General features: G+C 31.5%; 2 long non-coding RNA genes across 4 annotated transcripts; one reads left to right on the top strand and one right to left on the bottom strand.

Annotated features, from left to right (window-relative positions):
* Positions 1 to 8,773: 8,773 nt before the first annotated feature.
* LOC123905890 lies at positions 8,774 to 19,702 on the bottom strand. 2 transcript variants are annotated; one of them, XR_006808572.1, is made up of 6 exons: positions 19,459 to 19,702; positions 18,713 to 18,843; positions 18,478 to 18,584; positions 17,818 to 17,897; positions 9,254 to 9,375; positions 8,774 to 8,911 (listed from the first exon to the last, which is right to left on the bottom strand). It is a non-coding gene; the product is annotated as an uncharacterized LOC123905890 (long non-coding RNA). The 2 variants fall into 2 exon arrangements; XR_006808571.1 differs by lacking the exons at positions 8,774 to 8,911; positions 9,254 to 9,375 and adding an exon at positions 15,727 to 16,259 and having other exon boundaries at positions 19,459 to 19,679.
* Positions 8,786 to 12,769, top strand: LOC123905891. 2 transcript variants are annotated; one of them, XR_006808574.1, is made up of 5 exons: positions 8,786 to 8,926; positions 9,224 to 9,874; positions 11,097 to 11,200; positions 11,403 to 11,475; positions 12,356 to 12,769. It is a non-coding gene; the product is annotated as an uncharacterized LOC123905891 (long non-coding RNA). The 2 variants fall into 2 exon arrangements; XR_006808573.1 differs by having other exon boundaries at positions 9,224 to 9,391.
* Positions 19,703 to 20,515: the final 813 nt, after the last annotated feature.

Genomic DNA, 20,515 nt, shown 5'->3' on the forward strand with positions numbered 1-20,515 from the left:
TAGAAGTTGCTGGTGAGATCAACCAAAATTTGTTGTGGTTACGGTGATCTTGGCGCAGTAAAATAAGAGGCAAGTTTCCAGTTTGCCGAAAAATAAGAAGCATATACATCAGTGTGTGAGTGATTTTCTGTGTTGCAATTAATTGTTCAAAATAAAAATCATAAAAGGAAATTCGGTGGGGCGTATATCACGTGGTCGTGCATTCGTCGTCTGGAACATGTCGTTCCATATAGCATCTCTGTAAAGAAAAATACACTCAGATTTTGTTCACAACTTCTTTTTTCCACTTCTTGAAAGTACAAAAGAATCTGAGAAATGACCCAACAAAGCTTTTTGGATTGTGACTGTTGGAATTGATTGAAATTGATTAGTTTTAGGGATTTTCTATTATTTGGAATTAAGATGATAGTTGACTCTAATCATTGTATATCTTTCATTTATGTCTTGTAATTATGTTTTGATTTTTTATCTCCTATAATCATGGAGAGACCTCTGTATATATTCACTACTTTCATATCAATAAATACATCAGAATATATACCATTTTCTTCTACAGTGACCCTTGGCTATTAGGAATCACAAGTGGTTGCTGAAAACAACTGGTTTTGGATATCCATGGCATAACCCTCAAGAATATGCCAATGTTTCTCATAGGTTTATTCCATCTTCTTTGCTATAAAAGTTTATTTGCTAAAGTGTCACAATAGGGCACCTCTCTCCTGAATGCCCAAGAAAGAATTGGTTTTAGTTGAAAAGTTCATTAATAAGCAAAGCAAACAATAGGGCACCTCTCTCCTGGCAAGTAAACAGTTAGTATAGACTTCACTGCAAATAACTTGCCAAAGGAGAGTTGCTCTGTCGTTTCTTTAGCTTAATGTCATCATAGAATGGTAGTATAGAAAAAGTAATTCATGGTTAAGATGCATTTATTTGTTGGAGTGTAAGGTGAAGTATTCTTTTATTGCATTTCTCTATTCAATGACATAAAGCTTACAATTTTACAAGTTGTGAAAGATATGTTTATGAATGTGTTTTGTTTAAGTTTTGACTTGTTCATGATAATGTGTTTCAGACTTAATTTCCTAACCATCATCTTGCAAAGCTGCAGGCGTCGGCGCTCTTCCTTCTCCTTCTAGATGTTATGGTTATTTTTTGTTACAAGGTTAATCAAAACAATTTTAAGCAAAGAAAGCTCCAACCGCGCTGTCACTCCTAAGATGATTTCGTAGGAGATGCATGAATCGTGAGGTCAGAATGACTAGTAGATGACATATAAAAACGCAAACCATACGCGTATACAAAAGCCCCGTCACTTTCCCCTTCATTATTTCAATTTCTAACAAACGTGAAACTTCCCCCAAAACTAATAAAACCACCAATCGTTGAAACTCTCATCAAATCCTCTTTTTTATTCAGATTTATCGTCGAAATAATCTTACTAGTGAAAGTTATACTCAACAAATTAACAAGTGTTTACACTACTAGAAAAGAAAATTTTAGCGTCGGGTGAGACTAAACCCTCGAACTAAACAGTAGCGCTAGCAAAGGACTTTGTCCATCCAACTCTATATAATAGCGTCAAATAATTTTTGGAAAATCAAATGAATATACTAGAATCGGGCCTAGCCAATGCTAAAGTCAACTTTAGAGTCTTATTAACTTGTAGTTTAATTTTGACAAAAACTTAGCAAATAGAATTGGTAAAAAACGTTTTAAAAAGAATATCACAAATGAGTCTTGGAACATTTTAAAAAAAACGTTTTAAATTGGTAAAACGAATATTTTAAATTCATATAACATTTTAAATTGTGAGGGAACATTTTAAAAAAATTTGTTTTTAAATTTTGTTTCTTTTTTCCAAGAATAAAAAACTTTTTTTTTAAATGATTTAATAAAAAAAATTGTCAAAATTACCCCCTCACCTCCCCCCTCTATCTACCTCGAACCAATCGAGCTCTTAGTCGTTTAACTTCCTTCGTGAAGTTGGTACGACCGATCTTTATTTTTCACCTATTTTTGTTACAAATTTGACAATATTTTAAAATGTATATACATATCGATTAACAAAATATTTTCTATCATTGATAAAAAAAAAATATATATTTTCTATCAAAAGAACGGCGAAAAATAATTGTACCAATTAAGACAAAAAAAAAATAGATAGAAAAGGGTTGAAGTTTTTTTAATTAACTTTCATAAGATGTGAATTTCTACTGATACAACTAATATATCTTTTTTTTTTTTTGATATCAACAACTAATATATCTTTTATTCATAGTATATATTAATTTCAAAAGAGTAGTCTATTACTCGATTGTAATGGAAGGTGGCTGACACTCACACAATTTCTCAATACATTTGATGTCCGGGGTATGGACAAAAAACATCAAAACAATCAATATCGAAAGTACAACGTTTTTCATTATCCTTAACTCTCCATGATTCTGATCCCATACAGATATCTGCAAAAGAAAAAAAAGAAAAAGCAACATAAAACATAGAAAATGTTTATGCGTAGTAGATACGAAGGAAAAACTTTTGAAATGAAAAACAAAAAAAGTGGTTTACACAAAATTCAATAAATAGTTATTCTTTGCAATCATATATACCTGTTGCAATGATGAGAAAAAACAACAACAATGCTAATTTGTGGAGAGAATTCCTTGATTTCTCCATCTTAAGAAATCACTGATTAAAAAATAGATGTATTATGTGGTCTTTAAACACATGTTTATATATAGGCTACTAGACATTTATTTTTCTATCTTTTTAAAAATTTCACTCCCTCCGATCCTTATTATAAGAAAATGTTTATTTTTTAGATTCACAAAATGTTTGATGTATTTAGATCACATTATGAACTAGATACATTAAACATTCTATGAATTAAAAAACAAATTTTTTCTTATAATAAAGACCGGAGAGAGTACTATTTATCTTTTTAATTTATATTTCTTCATGTTGACCATTAAATTTTTCCATGTTGACCATTAATTATTTTTTTTACTGCAGACCCTTAAATTTTTGGGTTATGCTAACCGGTGCCCCCGAGGCACTGGTTAAGGAAACCAAAAAAGGAAATTTTTAAATTGAAAATAATATTTTTTGGACTTTCGAGGCGTTGACTGCACAAAGTTCAATGTCATATTACTATATTTGCTTCCTGGGCACTGTTTAGCATTTTCCTAAATTTTTTATCTTTTGAAAATTGAATTTATTCATGTTGACCATTAAATAGTTTATATCTATCTTTTGAAAATTATATTTCTTCATGTTGACCATTAATTATTTTTTTTGCTTTTTTTAATCTGGTTCGGGGGTCAGTTCTTGCATCAAATGGTTTCAGTCCCCTCCGATCACAGTTTCAGGGGATCGAACCCCGTCCTCCAAACAAATCATAAAGCTTTTAAAAAGTACTCCCTCCGTCACAATTTGATTGACACGGTTGACTATTATGCACTATTCACACATTTTGTTTTGACCTTATTTTTCTACTAATAAACAAAAATAAATATTAGCATATAAGATATTGTTTGATTCATCTCGATGAGTATTGTCAAAATATCAAATTTTTATAATTTTTACTATCATACAATTAAAAATATTAATCGTCAAATTATGCATCAAAATACGTGAAATAGTCAACTGTGTCAATCAAATTGAGACGGAGGGATAATAATTTTATAATATATTCTTCCTTGAGTACGTTATTTTGGAGTTACCCGTCCATGATGGTGTACCAGACATTGATGGTAGAGAAAGCTCTGTTTTTTATGAATAATGGATGAAATGAATTTTAGGTTTAGTCTTTCCAAGCTCTCAAGCCCCCATACTTCAAAAATGGCGAAGTATCGTGTCTGATACTCTCCGATACACATAGCGGAAAAGTATCAGAAATTAATATTATTTTAAAAAAAAAAATATAACCGATACGTGTCGGATACTTCTCTGATACACGTATCGAAAACGTAGGAAAAGAGACTGATACAATTCGTGTTTTCTCTTAAGTATTGAATGTTAGAGTATGATGTTACCAACTATGTCTTTGAGTAGTACGTATTTTTTTTATAAGCAAATTGTTAGTATATTATATTGTTATGTTAGTTATTCTCCTTATTAGGACTTGAACCGCGGATCTCCAACTCCTTAACTCTTAGCTCAACTAATTAACCATTTAAGTTACTCATCCCACTCTCCTTTTTGTATAGTACTTAAAGATATGTAATTATTACTTGTTTGCTCAATTTGAGTAATTTAAATGTTAATTTTTTATCATTATCGATTTTAGTTATGTTTGTATATTATATGTGTGTGTGTGTTTGTGTGTGTGAGAGAGAGAGATAGAAATTTAGCAAGTATACTAAATGCCGTCAAGTAGTAAAAATTATCGATCATCAGGGATGGAGATTAATTTAAAGCAAAACAATTAAACTATTACTTAGGAAGAAAATATAAAAAACATTTTGGGGGGATTGCATAGCATAACAATTGAAAATAAAAAGGTTTTTGAATCAACAATAAAGAAAAGCGATTGGATTTTGCGTTGAATCCCTTGTATGTCACTATGGATGTTAGCGTCTAATACCCTTCTAATGATCAATTCAATTACCACGACGGTTTAACTAAGCCACTATACCCATTCTCATGGTGTATAACTCACTATTTTACACTATAATCCCCTAATCTCTTAAGCCAATTGAATAGTTAAAATAGGTAAATATTGAACGTTAAACCATAAGTCACAACCTTTAATTCCCTATCTCTAGATTACAAGGTTCAACAATCAATTTGGGTCTAATTCATACGATTAATCTCTTAATCTATATGAATCTAAAATCATACATGAACATTTATCAATACACATGAAACATTAAGCACAAAGATTAACCGAATAGAGAATTGAATTAATCAAAAAAGTATTAATACAAGAATTAACATGTGAAATCCATATATTCATACAAGTTCATCCGAGGTTGTATACATTAAAAGAAAAAATATATGGAATATGTATGTAGTTGTGCAAACAGGTCCATGCCACTAAGGAACTTTAGATATATGGAATAAAGATACCCTGATTTTATTCACAACTTCTTTTTTCCACTTCTTCAAAGTATACAAGAATCTAAATGTCAGGAAAACAAATACCCTGATTTTATCACATATCAAAAGTGATCGAAAGAAAAACTACTGTTATAATGGATATCCATAGAAGCATAACCCTCAAGAATATGCCAATGTTTCTCAGAGGTTTATTCCATTATCCATCTTCATTGCTATAAAAATGTCACAAAAATACCATAGGCAATTCATGGCATAAGGCCATCCATAGCATTAATTGGTTTAAGTTGAAAAGTTCATTAATAAGCAAAGTAACAATAGGGCACCTCTCTCCTGGCAAGTAAGAAATTAGTATTTTTTGGAGCTACTTATAAAGCACATAATGAATTAATAACTTGCCAAAGGAGAGTTGCCCTGTGGTTTTTTTAGCTTAATCTCATCATAGAATGGTTGCAAAGAGGTTAAGTGATGCAAAATGTGTTGCAGGTTCATTTTAATTTTACAATATATAACTTACATATTTTTCTGGTAAATTGTTTATGCATGTTAGTGATGCAAAATGATAATTAGTTCTTTTAAGCATTTTTATGACATTACTATATTTTCCCTACCATCAACTTTGATCATCATCAATGGCATCTTAAGAGTCCATTACTACTGTCTACTTCTACTCAATCTACAACTGTTCCTTTGACACAAATCCTGGCTTTAGTAATTACAAACACTTTCGTAGTGAAATTCATGTTTCATATCTTTGTTCTTGAGTGCTTTAATTTTTATTGTTTTTTGTGCTTTTGCTAAATCTCTTGTTTAAGGGAAGAGATTGGAAAATGAGTAGAAATTAGGACTGTTCTGTGTAAAATCTTGGAGCTAATTTCTTGTAATTCATTTGATCTTTTGTAAACATTGTTGTAATAGTGAATCGGGATAAAAAATCTCTTGTGTGATTTTGTTATAGGCCAAACTGTTGTAAATTGTAATTCATTCGATTCTCTCCCTCAGATGTTCGTCATTGTTAGACCAAATTGATCTCTTTATTCTCTCACTTCTGCACAGCACTGGTTCGGTCAACCATTCATATACTGAAGGCAGTGGTTGCATTAACATCATTCAAAACCAACCCAAGACAAAATTTTAATTTCATCAATCAAAGCATTGTGATCATGCATCCTCTCTTCAAAAATACACGATTATGGTGACGCCATAAACGCCACAGCATTGCGTTCCAAACTAACAAACAAGTTTTTCCTCATCTCTTTCTGGTGATCAAAACCTGTTAAATAATTCATCAAGGTAAATAAGTCGGGCGGTATGATGAGAACTACCCTTAGCCATTTAAAAACATTGTAGTACATCCTTGCTACAAAAGTAAATGCTCTGAGTTTTCCACCTCGGAGTCGCATAAAACACATTCTCTGGATTGTATCGATAAATTCACTCCCCTTAGCATTGTGCTCTGAGTTTTCCATCTTTGTATAGCAGTCCTTGAATATTAAAAATGACACTTAATAAAAATATGTAAAAACAATTTACAATAAAACATTTTCTATTTAAATTGTTAAGAGCATAAAAAAATAATTATCATCGTATATAACATCAAAAGAGACATCATAATCAATGATTAAACTGTGTAGAACAAAAATCATGGGGAAAAAAAGACAACGTAGAGGTATGAACCCAAGGAAATTACAATCAGATACAATAAAAGGCTATCACTAATATATTGATAAACATTTGATATTTTATGAACATTAAAAATATATAACCATTATTAGGGTTTTAAAATTTTGAGGTCTGATCCCGCCGCACACCAGACACATGGTGCGGGTTGGCCTTGTACGCACACAAAGATGTTCTTGTAGACTTTAAAACATAGATCTTGTGTTGGGAGACTGCTACAAATGTTAAACCAGGAGAAGATGAAGAAAAACCTGATGTGAAGATGAAGAAAAACCTGCTGCAAATAATTCTAAAGTGTGTGTATTACACTAAACTTTAGGTTCGATTCTTCCCTAGTAGTTTATGCAATGCAATTGGCCGGGTTAACCGACGAATCCCTGTATGATACTTTGGAAATTATGATATAAATTGCACACTAATATCAAGTATATCAATCAATGATGGTTTACCGAATAAAATTTCCTCAATGACTTTTGTGCACCAGAGAAATTAATAAATGACTTAGAAATATTTTAAATAGAATTTTGACTCATGAAACATGAATTTCGTTGCATGTATTTTCTTCCTCCTAAGTGTCACTATATATGAAGGGAAGCAACCCAACCTATAAAGATATTCTGCGATGTTAATTTGAAACAATGCATATCATTCACTCTTGTTCACCAAAAGTTCCTAGACTAATTAAACCAAAAGACAGTTTGTTTCAATCTAACTATTGCATCATTTCAAGATTTTGTGTCATTCTCACCTCTCACTAATTAACTTGGTGATATAAACACATGTGGCTAAAGGAGAAATGATTGTCGCTAACAAAATGTTACCCCGCTTTAAATAGGCGTGGCAAAAATCATATTTAACCGTGGCTAAATTTCGTGACGCCCGGATTAGCCACACTCAAAATTTACGTGGCAAACATAATTAGCCACTGTCAAATGTCTATTTAGCTACGGTTTTGACCGTGGGTAAACCGCGAGTTTTTTGTTGTGCCAATATACACTAAGTCAACAATAGTATCAACCACATGATAAATTACTACACATTAGTGTATTTTTTTATAATTAACGGTAAATATAATATTATACTCCCTCCGTTTCAAATTACTTGTCGTTTTAGAAAAAGAAATAAGAAATTAAGAAAGTGTGTTTTTGCACCTTATCTTCCTATTATATCTTTATTTTAATTCACCAATAATTTTTTTTTTTGCACACACTTTCTCTTTACAATAAATTTAATATATTATGTATCAAAAAAAAATTTTAAAAAAACTTTAGTTTTAAAAATATATATTAAATCTTTTACGTTTTCAACAACTAATCCTAAATATTTGAAATTTACATGAGGGTATAATAGACAAAATATAACCTTAAATTATCAAAACGACAAGTAATTTGAAACAAATTTTTTCTTTCTAAAATGACAAGTATTTGAAACAGAGAGAGTATATACGAAAAACTCAATAGATAGTTCAAAATACAATGGGTACTAGAAGTATACACCAAACCTATGACCTCACCAAAACTACTTTTTGATCGAACAATTGCATTTCATATCAAGGAAAAATGGAACAAATGTCTAAGCTAAACAGTCGTAGGTCTCCTTTGGCAAGTTTGTAGCTCTAAATCAAATGAAATATCGCTATCACGTGCCAAGAGAGACATGCCCTATAACTGATTTGCTTACTAATATATATATATATAAGGTCTTGCTAACTAGTGCCCCCGGGGCACTAGTTAAGGAGCTAAAAAAAGAAACAGAAATGCTATGTATACACAAATCCATAACAAAAATACAACATTAATACTATACTATTGCTTTGTACCTCTATTTCTATTTTATTTTTATTTTTTATACCAAACTGGCACACATGTGACTTATTTTTCTTCTTTTTCCATTTTTTCTTTTAACTTTTTTCCCTTTCTCTTTCTTCACCAAACAACAACACACACAGGTGAGAGGCTGAGAGCACAACCTCTTCCCTTTTAGCTTTTTCCGCCGCGTAACCTCTTCAAGCTGCCACAGTCGTCGCTAGTCGTCTCTCTCCACTCTGCCACCTTCTTGTCTGTGTCTTGTTCTGTCTCTCGCTCTACTCACTGCGTATGCGATCTCTCTCGCTCTCCTCGCTTCAATGTGATCTCTTTCTCACTCTCCTCGTTGCAATTTGTTACCTGAAGCTCTGTTTATCCTTAAGGTAAGCATTCTTTAAAAATGAATTAGGATTAGGGTGAAATGATTTAGGTTATAAATTGGGGGTTAAATGATCTAGGGTCTAAATTTCAGGTTAAATGTATTCTCACCATCTATGAGCATTCATCATCATTGTGCACAAGCTATTTGATAAAATGCTTGAATTGTTGGATTTAGAAGAAAAATGGTTTTTTTTTTTTTGCTAGAAATTGGGCTTAATGTGTCCAACTTTGGCTATTGTAGTCTACTGATTTAGTTGCCTAATGTCAATGTATTGTTTTGATCATATGTCTACATGAAGCTTTTGTTGCAATTGAAAAAGAAATTGAACCTGTTGATGAAAGCATGATTTGGTGGAATATGCAAAGTTGTTGCCTATGCACTGCTGCTTATTTCCTGTTATCACTATAAAGCCAAGGTGAAGTCTCAGTGCCCGTTACAGAGGTCCGGAGCCTGTATGAGATTTTAGGTATTTACAAATGAATTCAAAGCTATACAAGTATTTACTTGATTTGATTTAGGCTACGTTTGATCAAATTAAGCTATAAGCTAGCTGAAATGATAATGGCTTTTGAGTGTAATACTTGAAATGATTATGTGTGTGGCTTGTAATGAAATTATAAGCTGAAACGTTTTCTGCAATATCTGTTATCCAGACACATGTTCTTTAACAAATATACCACATTTTTTTAACTGTTCATTTATACACCCATTTTATACATTCATTTCTATTTATTTTTTATTTCTTTAAAACACTGCACACATGTGAATCTCTCTCTCTTCCCTGTTTCCTTGTTTCTGAAAAACGTAAACACACGCTCTCACCTTGTTGCTCCATCTCGTCACCGCCGCTGCCTGCCACCATCATCGCTTCTGCCGCGTTCTGCTCTCTTTCTCTCTCTCTCGCTCTCCTCGTTGCAATCTTTTTCTCACGCTCAAACACATTGTTAACGTAAGCATTCTTTAACAGTGAATTAGGGTCAAACAATTTAAGGTATAAATTGGGGGTTAAACGATCCAGGGTATAAAGTATAAATCATAGTTTAAGGGGCTTCTGTGACTCTTGTTTTTTCCACAAAATTTGTTCCTGAATTGCTTCATAGATGATAGTTTTGTTCTTACTAGCTTAATATATTTTCATGAAATTAGATCTTGCAAATTGTATATGGAAATAACAATTTTTAACTTGATTTTGGGATTTTGACTGATTAGTGTTTGTTATACTACATTAAAATGGTTTGGATAGATCAAAGATGTATTTGATAATTGAACCGACTATTTCCATGTTGCTCAAAAGATAGTGGAAGGCAAAGGGTGTACAAAAAGAGAGAATGGAAATTGAGTTGTTTTCAAAATGTTAGGGACCTCGGGAAAAATAAATAAGGCGAAAATATATAAAAAAAAAATGTAGAAAGAATAAGGATTGAACTAAACTTGAAGACATGGTGTAGTATGAATTAGTTTCTAGTTTAGGATAGCTTGTAGTAATATTGAAAATAACTGATAATTATTATTAATATTATTAAGAAGACTTGTAATCACTTGGCGAGTTGAACGCCGTTTTTATTTGTCGAAGAACCTTTCTATGTATTTGAGTAAAATGGTCAGATTAGGCGTGCACCACCTGTCGTAAGAGTTGAGAATATATTTGAGCATGTTCAACTATAGTAGAGTTCCTTATTATTTGTGGTTAAGCTATAGTAGAAGTACTTATTACTTGTGATGTGATCAATGATTAGCTTGTTCATAAGTTCAATATGTAGAGTAATGAAAGGAAATCCCATAGTGTCTGACATATCATTTTCTGCAACTTTTAGATTGCACCACATACCTGTCATGATAAATCGATAATATCTTGTTTTGAATTGGTTATAAATTGATAATATCTTGTTTTGAATTGACTTAGGCTTCAACCATACTTTCTTGGATAGTTTTCTCGCTTGATTTTTGTCTAAGTTAAGAGTACTTATGTAATATAGTTATGTGATATTGATCTCTATATGTGCACATTAGAATATATTCCCATTTCCATGTGTAATATAGTTGTTGTTGACTAAGGGGTTCTATCTGGTGTGTTGAAGTGTGGCTATTGTTTTTTTGGTGTTTACTTGATATGTTTCTATGCTCAATGTGTACAGATGTTTTGATCTGATTAAACTTTTCCAATTTCGCAGATTACAAGGTGAACAAAGGAATGCTCTTCTTTGATGCAATTTGATCTGCTCAAAATTCTTCTTTTAATGGAAATGGACACAAGATGGAGCCAACCTGATATTTGGTATTATATCTTTTACTAGTGTTTTAGAGGTAGCCTGGTCTCTATAGGTTGTTTGAGAGAATTTAGTGGTTGTGCTGTATGGTTGGTTTTGCACTAGAGACAATATTCTTAGGAGTAGTCTCACTTTTGTACAATGAACTTAATTTGTAATGACTGACACATTTTGTAAGAATTTAACTCTAGCCACTTTTTTCATTTGTAGGTTGCTTCTTGAGGTTACTTAGCATGAATGATGAATCCCAAGTTTGAGCACATATTGTGGAGCTAAGGTTAAGGTATCACATCATGTAACTCTTGTTCTCCCAATTTTCACAATTCTTAACATGCATCAGTGTTTATACTTTCACTACTGCTGGTTTTGCATCTCATAATGTACACTACAGCTGGTTTATAGGTGGAACCTTGACACTCTTTATGTCATAGACTATACCATTTTGATTTTTTATTTGAATATTGCACTCTTTAATGTAGCAATGTGTCCAATGTTGAACTTTCATTTCTCTTTTGTGCTTCCCATTATTACTCCTAGATTTAAGGGGTCACTTTATTATTATTATTAACTATACTTACTACTTTTGTGGCATAATAATATCAATGATGTTCCATAAGGGATATCAAATGACTTTATAGGAACTTCTCTACTGTTGTTGACTGAAAAATATTGAGTTGTGTTAAATGTGAGATGTGTACGATAATTAGACTAGTAGATAAATATTGAGTTGTGTTATAGGGACTTTCTAGTATGGTGTAATTAGTGCTGGTAGTGTTTGGATGTTGGTATGCAATTATATGTTAATGTTGATGTCCAGTTTTCCAGTGTGTTATGATTAGAATTGGAGTACTCGTAGTAATGTGTTAGATACCATAAGCTAATTTATAGTGTACTCAGTGTGAGGATCAAAGTGTGTAAATCAGAGGGGAGCTTCAATTTAAGTTGTATAGTACTGTTATAGGTGTCTTGGTATGAAAAATGTGTTTTGTTTTTAAGGATTTTGAGTTGTCTAGCTAGATGACTAGTGTATCTTCTGGGTTTGTTTTCGTACCATTTTTTAGCCTGACCTTGGTTTTGGATTTATGAGATGCAATGCTGCCTATTTTTTCTCTATGCAGTTGTGATTCTGTTTTGAGCATTTGTTTTTTGCTGGTGGTTTTCAGGCATGTTTGGTTGATCTGTTGCTATGCTTGGAGCCTTTCATCAGTTGTATTTTTTGGCCTGCATCTATCCGCTATTAAGGCAGCCGATTACAAACAACAGTTGCTTGTCAAAATAAAACAATTGCCGCAAGCTAAACATGGAAATATAGATATGGATCCAACAGATTTGAATGAACGAAATCCTTCTATTGGTAATACTACTCATGGAAGTAATGCAAATGATGGTGCACATGTTGATGAGTATATATATAAATGATTTTTGAATGTAGAACTTAAAGAATTATTTAAAGTACGATATGTAGCCACCTTAAAGTTATTAGAACCGTTAACATTTTGGATGTATTGATGACTTTGATATTATGTAATGTGAGATACTTATGTTTATGATGGAAAAAGTTGATGTTTGCAAACAAATATCTAGTTTGGGATGAATTTTTTAAATTATTCAAGGAATTAAATTTGTGCAAAAATTATTAAAAAATAGAAATTAAAATGAAATAGAAATTGGGACGGAATATAAAGAATCTGTCGCCAAATTGGGACGGAATTTAAAACATTTGTCGCAATATTGGGACGGAATGAAATGTGTTTAATCAAATAGTTCATAATCTAGATGTGGGGGTTATGTGTAGAATTTGTAGATGACCGGGGAGTTGGGGTACAAATTTGGTTAACTAGCTTAAAATCCCGAAATTTGAAAAAAATCATTCACCTTTAACTTTGTTTTAACTTTATCATCTATAAACAATAAGAAGTGTGTCCCGTGTACAATTCCACTCTTGAACAAATAGTGATATTCCTTGAAATTATTCACAATCTAGATGTGGGGAGTTGTATGTAGATAACGGGGGAGTTTGGCTACAACTTTGGTTAACCGGATTAAAATCTTCCAAATTTGAAAAAAAAATCACCTTTAATTTTATTTTAACTTTATCATCTATAAACAATCAGAAATGTGTCTCGTGTACAATTCCACTCTTGAACAAATAATGATATTCCTTAAAATTATTCACAATCTAGATGAGGGGAGTTATGTGCAGATAATTGGGGAGTCGGTGTACAAATTTGGGTAATCATCTTAAAATCTTCCAAAGGTGAGAAAATCATTCACTTTTTTTGGCCCATTTTCCAGTTATCTGAACAAATAGTGATATTCCAGTCTCGTGTACAATTCCACTCTTGAACAAATAATGATATTTCTTGAAATTATTCACAATCTAGATGTGGGGAGTTGTGTGTAGATAACGGGGGAGTTGGGCTACAACTTTGGTTAACCGGATTAAAATCTTCCAAATTTGAAAAAAAAAATCACCTTTAACTTTATTTTAACTTTATCATCTATAAACAATCAGAAATGTGTCTCGTGTACAATTCCGCTCTTGAACAAATAGTGATATTCCTTGAAATTATTCACAATCTAGATGTGGGGAGTTATGTGTAGATAACGGGGGAGTTGAGCTACAACTTTGGTTAACTGGATTAAAATCTTCCAAATTTGAAAAAAAAAAATATAAAAAATTCACCTTTAACTTTATTTTAACTTTATCATCTTCAAACAATCAGAAATATGTCTCGTGTACAATTTTACTCTTGAACAAATATTGATATTCCTTAAAATTATTCACAATCTAGATGACGTGAGTTATGTGCAGATAATTGGGGAGTCGGCAGTGGCGGAGCTAGCCCAAAAGGTTGGGGCGGGCCGCTATGAATATAAATCGAATATACAAAAAAATTACTAAAAAAAGACATATCATATTGAGGGCGTGTCTAATATAGATATCTCAAAAAGAGTCAATAGGTGAACCATTACCATTTTCAATAAATAAATTTTAATTTTTTTAATAAAAGATTGATCAAATATGAATTTTTATACACAAACTCTATTTTAAATAAAAATTTGAGTACTTTTTTCTCCAAAAAAATATACTTGAATACTTTCACAAAATAAATTACACATTCTAAAATTTCTATAAATATTAAACAATAAAACATTAGAAGGGATGCTTCAAAAAAATAAATTAAGAAGGACATTTGAATTATTAATTTGTAAGTGAGAATTCTGGATCGTCCAAATCGAGGAGGTTTGAAACCCCCGCAAACTGGGAACCTGTTAAAGAATTCTGGTCGTCCAAATTGAGGGTGCTTGAAACCCCCGCAAACTTAGAAATAACAAACTAAACATACTATTTAGCGGGGGTTTAAAACTGCCTCTAAATAGTATACCTGAAAAAAAATGAAAATCTTGGGGCGGGCCATGGCCCTGTCCAACCCATGAGGGGCTCCACCCCTGGGAGTCGGTGTACAAATTTGGGTAATCATCTTAAAATCTTCCAAAGGTGAGAAAATCATTCACTTTTTTTTTGGCCCATTTTACAGTTATCTGAACACGACTTCCCACATCTGCATTGGTTATAGTTTTATGGAATCTTAGTATTTGTTCACAAATTGCATTATATATGTGACACAATTCTGTTGGTTTGCAGATGATAAAGTAAAAGGTGGGTGATTTGGTTAAATTTGGAAGATTTTAAATCCGTTAACCAAATATGTTCTTCAACTCCCTAGTTATCGACACATGACTCCCCACATCTATATTAGTAATAATTTCAAGAAATCTTACTAGTTAAAAAGTGAAATTGTATATGAGACACACTTCGATTATTTGCAAATGATAAGGTTAAAACAAAGTTAATGGTGAATGATTTTTTCAAGTTTGGAAGATTTTAAGAGAATTAACCAAATATGTTCTCCAACTCCCCAGTTATCTGAACCGGACTCCCCACACGTGTATCGACAATAGTAATATTCCTTTAAATTAGTAACAATATAGACATGGGGAATTATTTGCAGATAATTGTGGAGTTGGACAACAAATTTGGTTAACTGACTTAAAATCTTTTAAACATGAAAAAAGAATTCACCTTGACCTTTTTTTAAACTTTTTTTATATGAAAACAATCAGAAGTGTGTCTCCCATTTACAATGCTACTTGTGAATAAATAATGAAATTACTTTAAATTATTAACAATATAGATGTGAGGAGTCAATTGTAGATAACTGAGGAGTTGGACAACATATTTGGTTAACTAACTTAAATTCTTCAAAACGAGAAAAAATCATTCACATTTAACTTTATTTTAACTTTTTCATCTAAAAATAATCAGAAGTGTGTCTCATGTACAATCTCACTTGTGAACAAATAGTGAGATTCTTTTAAATTATTAAAAATATCAATGTGGGGAGTTATGTGTAGATAATTGGGCAGTTTGGCAACAAATTTGGTTAACAAACTTAAAACCTTCCAAACATGATAAAACAAGGTATCAGTGACATTAACAAATATTGTACTTTACATGGTCATACATAAGTTAATCAAAAAGAATATATTAATCTGTATAGTTTGGTCAGACTTTTTTTTTTTACACAAACAAACTTAACTCATTTAATTACTTAGTGTTCTCAATACAATGAGGAATCAAATGAAACACATTGCGCCTAGGCCAAGAATTTGCCGCCTTAGCTAACAAATGGGCAACCAAATTACTTGGCACTTAACAAACTTCGCCTCAAAGTTGGAATGTAAACTTAACAGATTCTTAATACTAGTACAATTATACTGAACTTAGAGTTTCCTCTAATTTGTGCATGCACTGCATTCATTGTCACCGAAGTTTAAAATTACAATTTAGCTCTAAATTGAAATAGGTGAGCATCACACAAAGTTACATCCCACACACAATATGATTGAACTACCAAGTACATATGCAATAAACAATTCTCATGATAACAAAATGATGATAAGCCAACATCCTCATCCCGCTATCATTGTGTTCAAGCATCGTCATCTAGTGGTGACTGCACATCTGATGCATGTGCAAGCTTAGCCGCCTGTCAGCTTATGCTGCAAATTTAAATACGCACAAGTTGAGACTCCAGACATTAAAACAAATGATATTAGACCATCACACACAAAATTTTGAGGATAAAAAAAAAATAGCAATTATATATCATCACCAATATATACTCCACACCCAACCCTCACAAATATAGTCCACATACAAGATGGGAAGAATAAAAAAAATCCACTTAGTACTGAACTATGATTGTGGTATGAATCAGACCAACTTCAACTCCACAACAGATCCTCACAATCCAAGAAAATAGCAATTATATATCATGTCAATTACTTCAAACCATTATCATTGCAGCACACAAAATTTAAAAGAAAATAAAAACAATTTTGTATAGTCATTCAATCATAGTTTTTCACAATTTAAAACACGAAGTTGAAGAATAAACAATATCAGTTGACATCGCCTTTTTTACACAATTGAGTAAAATTAATCACCAGTTACTGTTACATATTCACATTCACTTATTCAGTTGAAATACTTTCAAACACATTCATACAGTTTATTTATTTTCTGGAAACCCAATCAGCAATAACAATTTGTTAGGTAACAACAAAGTGAATTATTAGAATAAATATTTTACATGTTTCACCATAGACATTGCACAAACTTTGTAAAAATTTCACATAAACAATATACTTTAAAACCAACATTTAAATGCAGAGAGAGGAAAATGAAAAGTCAAGTGTAATACAGCATCAGTACAGCTATTTCTAACAGAAGTAATGTAGTTCATGGTTTATATGTTGTTCATACATAAGATATAATTTGGTATAAATAGAAGAGCTGGAACTGAGATATAGTTTTCCTCTAGCTTAAAACTTTGCTCCTATCAGATTTAGTGGTATTGTGTAATATTTGAAGGAAAAAATAGAAACCATGTTAAATTAATTGTATAAATTGTAAGGCAAATTTAGGCTAAAAGTGATCATCAGATAGATTTCTAAGAAACCTCACATAAGCTAATTAGTCCTTACATTATCCTTGTTATGTTGTTCAGTTGAAAATGGCTTAAGGCTTACAAACAATATTTCTATGGAGAAATACCAGAAATATGTACAATCTGACATTCTCTTTTCAATACTCTACTATGTGGGATTTGACCAAATAACAGTGTTAAGAACAGAAAGTCTAAGAATGTATTGACATTTCTCTCTACCTCTATTTATTGATGGAAGGAAAATACAACAATAGCAAGATTCAATTTTTTTTTTCTTTTTCAAATGAAATTTTATAGATTTAAATGAATTACAGAATTCAATTTGTTTTCTTACCAAATCAAGCAACCACACTCTGTTACTATAAACAAGTGAAAATGAAAGATTATCCACTTAGTATTGAACTATGATTGTGGTATGAATCAGACCAACTTCAACTCCACAACAGATCCTCACAATCCAAGAAAATAGCAATTATATATCATGTCAATTACTTCAAACCATTATCATTGCAGCACACAAAATTTAAAAGAAAATAAAAACAATTTTGTATAGTCATTCAATCATAGTTTTTCACAATTTAAAATATTGGTTGGATTTGAGTACTTACATCAAATAATTTGAAAGGTAGAAAAAGAGCTTAAAATCTTTCTTCTTCCAATTTAAACTTGTATAGTCTTTCTTTCAACTCTAAACAAAGAAAACAAGCGAAAATGTCATAAAATGGATAAGAGAGGGAGGGAGAAACTGAGTAAACAAGTTAATATTGCAGAAGCAGAAAACAAATTAATAAGAGAGAGAGCACGATTAGTAAGAATTGAGGTACCATATAGACAAGTGATAGCTAGGAGAATTCATTATACAATCATATTAACATGTATCATTCTTTAGCAGGATATTTAGTTAAGAAATTAAAATTCATGGTTCAGGTGCCTAACTTAAACATCATTGCAATTCTCATTCCCATTTCATCTCATGAATCACTTTTTATACAATCATATGGTGCAGGAAGCTAGGAGATTTCAATACATGCTCAATCAATGAAGCATATGGTGAAATAACTTAAAATCAGTAAGCAAAGTTAAGAATCAACTTAAAATCAAATCAAAAATATTAACTCCTAAACATGCACAACTGGATCGAAAATTTCAATCAGAAATATATCAAAATTAACCTAGAAATATCAAAGTTAAGAATCAATTTAGCATCCAATCAGATAATCAAAACCCTAAGCAAAGTCATAAACCCCATATACATAAACATTATTTACCTCTGGTGAATCAAATGTCATTCCTAGCAGTATGAAGGAATCATCAAGACCTTGAACTCCAATACCAATGGGTCTGTGCCGTAAGTTTGACCTTTCAACTGTTTCAACTGAGTAGTAATTGACATCAGTTATTTTATTAAGGTTTTCAAAGTCAAAATACCAATTACTAGAGCCTATGCTCCCAACAAGTTTAGATTGATGACATTCGAAATTAATTGTAAGTCATAGTTATTACCTTATCTTTCATGATTTAAATTTATAAAGCTTTGAAAAGACTTCTGCAAAACAATAAGCTATGCTTATCAAGGAACTTGTGTAACGTCAAACTGGTTGACTCACTTCCGGCAGTAGAAGAACCTACAAAACCTACAAAATGGAAATTGTTATTACAATACAAGAAATAAAGGGAATTAACATGTAAGCTCTCATACTTCGTAAGAACTCATTAATAAGTCATAAAAAACTTTAGAATTGCATGCTCAATTTTCCAACAAAGGAACTTAAAAAAAGACACCCTTTATCTTTTGACAACCAGGATCCCAAAACACAAATCATGGTTAAACTTTTTGGATCATAATCTATTATAACTCTTTTCAAAAGGATATGTGTGTTATCATCTAAAAAGAGTTCTTCCAAGTTTTGTGATGAATACGTCTCATTAGATGTCATGATTTCACATTTTATCATAAACCAATTTCACATGTTACATAAAAGTATATTATTGAACCATAACACATAGGGGAATTACACCAATAACAAACACAAAACTCAGAGTCATGTTTACACGCTTAAATATCGGTGAAAACTTGATTTCAAACATTAACTTCATATTCATTTTGATATACAAATTTTAAACATTGAAAGCTTGAAAGAAAGTTGAAAGAAGATTGAAATTTTAAAAACCTAATTACTAAATTTCAAAATCATATTGAAATTTCAAAAACCTAAAAAATTTAACAATAAACAAATGAGAAATTGAACCTGGATTTTGAAGATTGAAGCTGAAGGTTGAACGAATCTGAGGAGAAGGTTGAATGAAGGTGAAATCAGAGAATGGCGGTGGAGGAGATTGAACTGTGTTTTGGGTTGAGATTAGGAATTTCACATGTGTTTTGGTGGTGTGAGGGAGAAGAAAAAAAAATTAAAATATAAAATCTGAAAAAGAAGGTCACAACTCACACGTGTGGTTGATGAGCAAATTGACAAATATACCCCTTTGTGTTGTATATTTGTTTGGTCTTTGTGTCCCAATAGCATTTCTGAAAAAGAAATAAAGGAAAAGTTATGCATTGAAACAATCAAAATTTAGACTTTTCATGTGTTGACTACACAATACTCAAGAAAAACCTTCTAAATTTAAATTCTTAACCAATGCTCCTGGGGCACTATTTAGCATTTGCCATATATATATATATATATATATATATATATATATGTCTAGCTAGATTGTCAAGTAATCTATGTACGAAAACGAGATAAGTCTAAGCTAAACATTCATAGGGCAGCTCTCCTTTGGCAAGTCAATGAATAAGATATGTACATTTTTATTGCACCAAGTCAAATGCAATATCACAATCACCTGCTAAAAGAGACATGCCCTATGACTGATTTGCTTACTAAAATGTAATAATACTCTAACTATTGTGTGTAGCTAGATTGCCAAGTAGTGAACGACCCTCCCAACAAGTTATATATAGTCTAGCTTAGCTAACACATGATGGTTTTATGCTTTGGATATCCTTTTCCTGAAAGCTACTAGTTCCTCTTTTTGTCTTCTGAAAAATGGCATTATGCTTGAAGGTCCTAAATATCCTATAATCTTTACATTTTTTTTCCCATTAATGTAAGATTCTATTCTTTCTTTATCATGATGTTGTTGACTGTTGAGTGACCATATCCAAGGTCATTAGGTTAGTCAACAGTCAACACCATATATTGCATGTCATTTGTTTTGTTGCAGTTTTGATTTAAATTATACTCTATTGATCCGATGAAAAATAGCTTACTCCATAAGATAAGTTTGGCATGCACTTTATAT

This window comes from Trifolium pratense, linkage group LG2 (genome assembly GCF_020283565.1).
Source record: "Trifolium pratense cultivar HEN17-A07 linkage group LG2, ARS_RC_1.1, whole genome shotgun sequence".
In the NCBI taxonomy this organism is placed as follows: domain Eukaryota; kingdom Viridiplantae; phylum Streptophyta; class Magnoliopsida; order Fabales; family Fabaceae; genus Trifolium; species Trifolium pratense.